This window comes from Myotis davidii, unplaced genomic scaffold, assembly GCF_000327345.1.
Source record: "Myotis davidii unplaced genomic scaffold, ASM32734v1 scaffold96, whole genome shotgun sequence".
In the NCBI taxonomy this organism is placed as follows: domain Eukaryota; kingdom Metazoa; phylum Chordata; class Mammalia; order Chiroptera; family Vespertilionidae; genus Myotis; species Myotis davidii.
The window spans coordinates 1,995,273-2,001,099 of NW_006289416.1; the positions used below are offsets into that span (position 1 = coordinate 1,995,273).

General features: G+C 40.3%; 1 pseudogene; it reads right to left on the reverse strand.

Annotated features, from left to right (window-relative positions):
• Positions 1–282: 282 nt before the first annotated feature.
• Positions 283–987, reverse strand: LOC102774858 (annotated as a pseudogene).
• Between the last annotated feature and the right edge of the window lie 4,840 nt (positions 988–5,827).

Below are 5,827 nucleotides of genomic sequence, written 5' to 3' on the forward strand. Positions count from 1 at the left end.
TTCAGCAGGTACTTATTGAGTGTCTGTTATGTGCTAGATATTATTCCAGGGACTGGGGATGCAGCAGAGAACAAAACAAAAGTCCCTGCCCTGGTGGAGCTTACAGTCTGGTAACCTTTGCCTGCACACTGTGACTCCCGGCAGTCACAGCACTGCTCTGCCTCTATCCTCAGCTACTTGGTGCGGGAAGAAGCAGGGTAACGTGCATGGTGCACTGTAGATGCGAGACAGACACCAGCCCAACCCACCACCCAGACAGTAGATAGGGCCGGAAGCTGACTTTTAATAATAAAGTACAGAGGGGAGGGTGGAGGGAGTGCAGCCGGATGGTCTGGTATACCTCACCAGGACCTGGGCTGGCTGCACAAACTGCTGCTGCTGGCTTGCTGGCTGCCCTGCTGGCAAGGTCCGTGGCCTTCACCTTAGCTGCCAGTGCCATCTCTTTGACTTCTCCTTGGCTGTCTCAACAAGGGGTTTGGAAGGGGCCTCACCTTGCAGCTTGGCCAAAATATATTCCAAACCTTTCATTATCTTTCTTGGTCACGTTGCTTTGGAACCGGGCGATTCCAAATTCCTGGACAGCTTTGGAGACGCCAAACAAGCTAGAAGTGCCCCAAGCTTCCCCATGGATTGCCGTGTGGTCGCTGTTATAAAAATTCACACAGTAAACACATCGTTCCTCCCCAACCATCAGCCAGGCACGGTTGATGTTCCAGGGGACGGTGGTCTCGGTCTGGTTCTGTGGGTCCACAACAGAACCCTTCAGGATGTACGCTGAGTGAGCAACGTTGGCAGGAATCAGTCGTTCTGCCAGCAGGGCATCCTGTTGGTCTTGGTCAGGAGATTCAGGGGCAGGAGCTTCTAATCAGGGCCCCCTCCTGGTGCGCTATGTCTCTGTCAAGACATGCTTGCCGTAGGGATTCGGCCAGGGAGCACTTGGTCCCAGGCACTCCGGAGCACGCTTTGGCCCAAGAGATAATTCACCATCATCGAGGCCAGAGCTGGATCAGCACCCGCGCAGCATCAGGGTGCAGAGCACCTGGGCAGGGGGAGGCCAGTGGGGTTCCAGCGCCTGCCAGGCATGCAGCTCATCAGCGCATCCCCACCGCCGCTGCCACCATGAAGAGTTCTGTCTTCTAACCATTTTTATTAACTTTACAGGTCTTTGCAAATTGACAGAAAGGATCAAAATAGGATGAAATGGGAATAACTGTTAATAATACTTACATCAAGATCTTTCTTTGTTGCTTTTATTAGGAGGGACTTTGACATTTAAAAAGATCATAGTTTGAGACAAAGAAAACTCAGTAAGAAAATTACAAGTTAATAATTATCTTTCAGAAATATATACTTGAAAGTATTCTTGGCTCTCATCATTTTCTTTTTCTTCCCCTGTGATTTTCTATACTACACCGTGTCCATGGTAACCTTCATAGCTCACAAGGAGATCACTTCCAAATCCTGCACAGCCAATCACTGCCCTCTTTTATGACATCACAGGAATAGAATGGAACAGAATGCAATGGGATAGAATAGAATAAACAGAACGGAATAGAATAGGCAGAATGTATCATGTGTGGTAGGAGTTAACATTTTGAAAAAGTTTTAAAGTTAAATTAAAATATATTTTTAGTATTTTTATTGTCTGCTACAATTCTACAGGAATAATACCAAATTTTCTCTTGATTCTGTGAGATTTTATTTTAATTTCCTTAGGTGAGATTATTGTCTGATAGCTTACTGGATATTCGTATGTGAAGGCTTTTGTCTATTTTTCTAAAGAATTCAGCTCTCTTATCATCATCAGACTCCCTGCATTTATTTCCTAGGGTTGCTATAACAAATGACTACAAACCAGGTGGCTTGAAACAATAGAAATTTATTTTCTCAAAGCTCTGATAGCTACAGTATAAAATCAAGGTGTGGGCAGGGCCCTGTTTTCTTTTCCCACTTCTCAAGGTTGCCAGCAAGCCTTGGTGTTCCTGGACTTGTGACTGTGTAACCCCAGCCTCTGCTGTCACCGGCTTATGTGGCCCCTGTGTCCTCACATGGCATTTCTTCACTTTATGTGTCTCTTCCCTCTTGTTCCAAGCTGACGGTGTTTTTATTGGTTGACTGGTCTATGAGTTGCATGCCTAATCTCTTCACCAAAAACTTAACCAGCATACCCTTGGCTGTTTCCAGAGCAAGTTATCTGAATAGAAGTTTCCTAATCATCAAATTCTCATTCCTTTTGGCTTAGCAGTTCCTACTTTAACTTATCTCTTTCTCATACCATTTCCTGTAACTAGTAAGGATAATATGTAGGTAATATTGCCAATAGCTGATCAATAGGAGAATTTTACAACAGTAATAGTTTACTTGACACCTCTACAAAAAATTCACTTTTGGTGAAACTTAATTCTGTGTTTTGAAGACATATTACAAATATTGGCATTCAACTACCTGATTTATTTGTTGTAGTCTGTAAAGCTTATTTTAAAATGATATTTTACTTCAAACAGCTGAATAAATAGGCTTCAGGCAATTTCATAACATTTTTTAGCTGTGTAAAGAAGCATGTTATTTTGTTAAAAATAAATCATCGTAGTATATATTTTCTACTTTATTCTTAACCAGTAGATATCACAGACTTATTTGTTCAGATTATTAAGTGCCTTTGAACTCTCCTAAGCAAGGCTTTGACAATCTGTCTAAATCATTTTTTATCGCATTGCTTGCAGGAAACTACTCTATTGTGACTAGAATATGAAGGGTCTGTAGTACATTAATTCAAAAGAGATAAAAGCAATTCATTCATAACGACAAAATCTTTGGAAAGGTAGTTAAATACTTTCATGCTACATTGTACTATTTAAATTGCTCTAAATGTTTATCATTCAGTAATCTCAACAAATAATGATGACATAGCTAAGCCAATGTTTCTCAAAAAGTGGATGGCATACCACTAGTAGGACAAAATATTATTTCAGGCAGTTCAGAGACCAACAGTATCTAATAGTAACACATTTATGTTAACATATGTGGTAGCTAGTCTATAAAAGGATCCTCAGGGAGCCGTTTCTTTCTGTTTTCAAGCCATGGTTTAGTAGCCTGCCACATTGATTCTGCTTTAACCAATGGGATATGGCAGAAATGACGTTGTGTCATTTCCATACCCAATATTTAAGGAGACCTGACCCCTTCAATGGTTTGTTATTTAGAAAAATCTGAGCCAATTCATGCACCTGATTTTGCTAGGAGATTATGTGTCAAGACCACGTGGAAAATACAAGTGACGGAAAAGACGCTCTGGAACCACAGGGAGAGAGGGGCTCACCGTCCCAATGGCACCTCTGAGCCAAGCCTCCCATCTGTCTCTGCTGAGGCACCAGTCACAAGAATTAAAAAATCTGGAGATTACAACCCCAGCACCATCTAGCTGTAGCCACAAATGAGATGCTGAATACAACTAGCAGAAGAACCGTTCAGCACGAGTCAATTCTTCTTGAATATGAGAAAGAGTAAAACTGATTTTTTAAAGACACTGAGTTATTACAGTGTAATAGATAACCAAACAAAAATTGGCATCAAAAGTGGGTACTTCACTAGCAAAAAAATGTGGTACTGGAAGGACCTGAAGGTATCATTAATGAGGTCTGAAAGGCTAGTAGGGAAATCATGATGGAGGATGGAAGCAAGGGAACCAAAGTCATATAATAATAAAAATCAACAAAACCACTGCCTGAGATAATGTGGATAGAAAAGGCATGTAAGAAACTTAGATTTAGTTGTGGATATTTCAGACAAAAAGTTGAAAATGCCAATAGATTTATTTTGCCCCTTGACAAAGTATAAGAAGCCTGAGATAAGCTATGATCAGAGATTTCTAAATGAATTGACAACTCCATCCCAAACATTAACATAGACTAAATATGATATACTGGGCTAAGCACTGACACTAGAGATGCATTTGATCTTAGACTAAGAAAATGTGCTTTAGCCCTAACTGGTTTGGCTCAGTGGATAGAGCATCGGCCTGCGGACTGAAGGGTCCCAGGTTCGATTCCGGCCAAGGGCATGTACCTTGGTTGCGGGTACATCCCCAGTAGGGGGTGTGCAGGAGGCAGCTGAATCGATTTTCTCTCTCATCGATGTTACTAACTATCCCTCTCCCTTCCTCTCTGTAAAAATTCAATAAAATATATTTTAAAAAAAGAAAATGTGCTTTAGGCATTTAAGCTGTTATAATGGAAGCAAATTACATTCCGTGTTGAATTCTAAGGAGTTGTTTTTGTTCTATTGGGACTACACAATTATTTAGAAAAAATATTTTTAAATCTGTCAAAATTGTCATTTATATTAAAGGTAGACCTCCAAATTCTTGACTGTCTTTGAAGAGATGGCGAATATTCACAAATAACTGCTATTTCAGACTGAAGCATGTTGACTTTCACTCAGAAAGTCTTCCATGTTTTGTGAGGTAATTAGGGCATCAAGTTCCTCTGGAAGAAATAGTTAATCAATAAGATTTAAGTGCAGGAATTTACAAGTTGATTTCATTTTCTACATATATCTGCTCATTTGAAAAATCTGTGTTTATATTAATCAGAGTGGGCTAGATTAAGCTGTGGCAATAAACATATTCTTTGACTTACAAAACATGAGTGTGTGTGTTTAGTTTGGCTGGAGCTCTGCTCCACAATGGTGGCCTTCATTTTAGAACCTGTTGTGACAAATTGCCACCACTGAAACATTTGGAATTACCACAGCTGGGCCAAGGAAATATAAGGAACTATGCACTGGCTCTTTTTTTCACACTTTTAAAATTTATTTTTTCAATTACAGTTGACATACAATATTATATTAGTTTCAGGTGTACAACACAGTGATTGGACATTTATATACCTTATGAAGTGGTAGGGAATATAGCTAATTAGAGGCCCAAGAGCAGGCCTTTGCAGCCATGTACGATGCATGGATCCCTCCCTCACAGCCTCAGCTTCCTTGATCCCACAACTGCAGCCCCAGCTTCATCAGGAAGGGTATCTGGTCTAATTAGCTTATCACACTTTTATTATTATAGACTAGAGGCCCGGTGCACGAAATTCGAGCACGGGTAGGGTCCCTAGCCTTATCAGCGATCAGAGCTGATTGGGGCCTTCAAGCTGCCAGCTGGGCTCTTCCTTTGTTCCGCGCCACCCCCTGATGGTCAGCACACGTCATAGTGAGCAGTCGAACTCCTGAGGGGACAATTTTCATATTAACCTTTTATAATACAGGATAATACTGTAATAACTATGTGGTGCACTGTCTCTTAGAAGCTTCCACCATGAAGTGACCCCCATCATTCCAGTCACCAAAGCAAATCACATGGTTAAATTTCAAGGGGTCAGTGAAGTGCAAGCCAAGGATAGTGTGAGCTCTCTAATAAAACCAGTTTCCTTACAAGTTAAGTTTGTGCAAATATCAAGCCTAAAAGAATCTAAGCATCACATAATTAGAAATATGCATATATTCTTGACCTGATTGATGTCTTCTTGTTGTCTGAACTGCTTACTGCTTATGCACTTTTTGAAATGTTTGTAATAAACCACTTGGATTATTATAAAAAGGTACTTAAAATATTTCAAAGAAGTTCTTACTAAACATTTTTTCCTAGTCAGAAGGCACTGGAAAGTTGAAAATAAATATTTTTCTTGTCATATGTGGGCAAAGCACTAATATAACTAGATCCATTCATTCTGTTGCTTACTTCAGATGACAATTTGAAATATAAGTCTAACAAAGGTCACATACCTTTTGGTAATTAGTCCTCAGTACCTGACTATATCGGAGGAATAAGTAA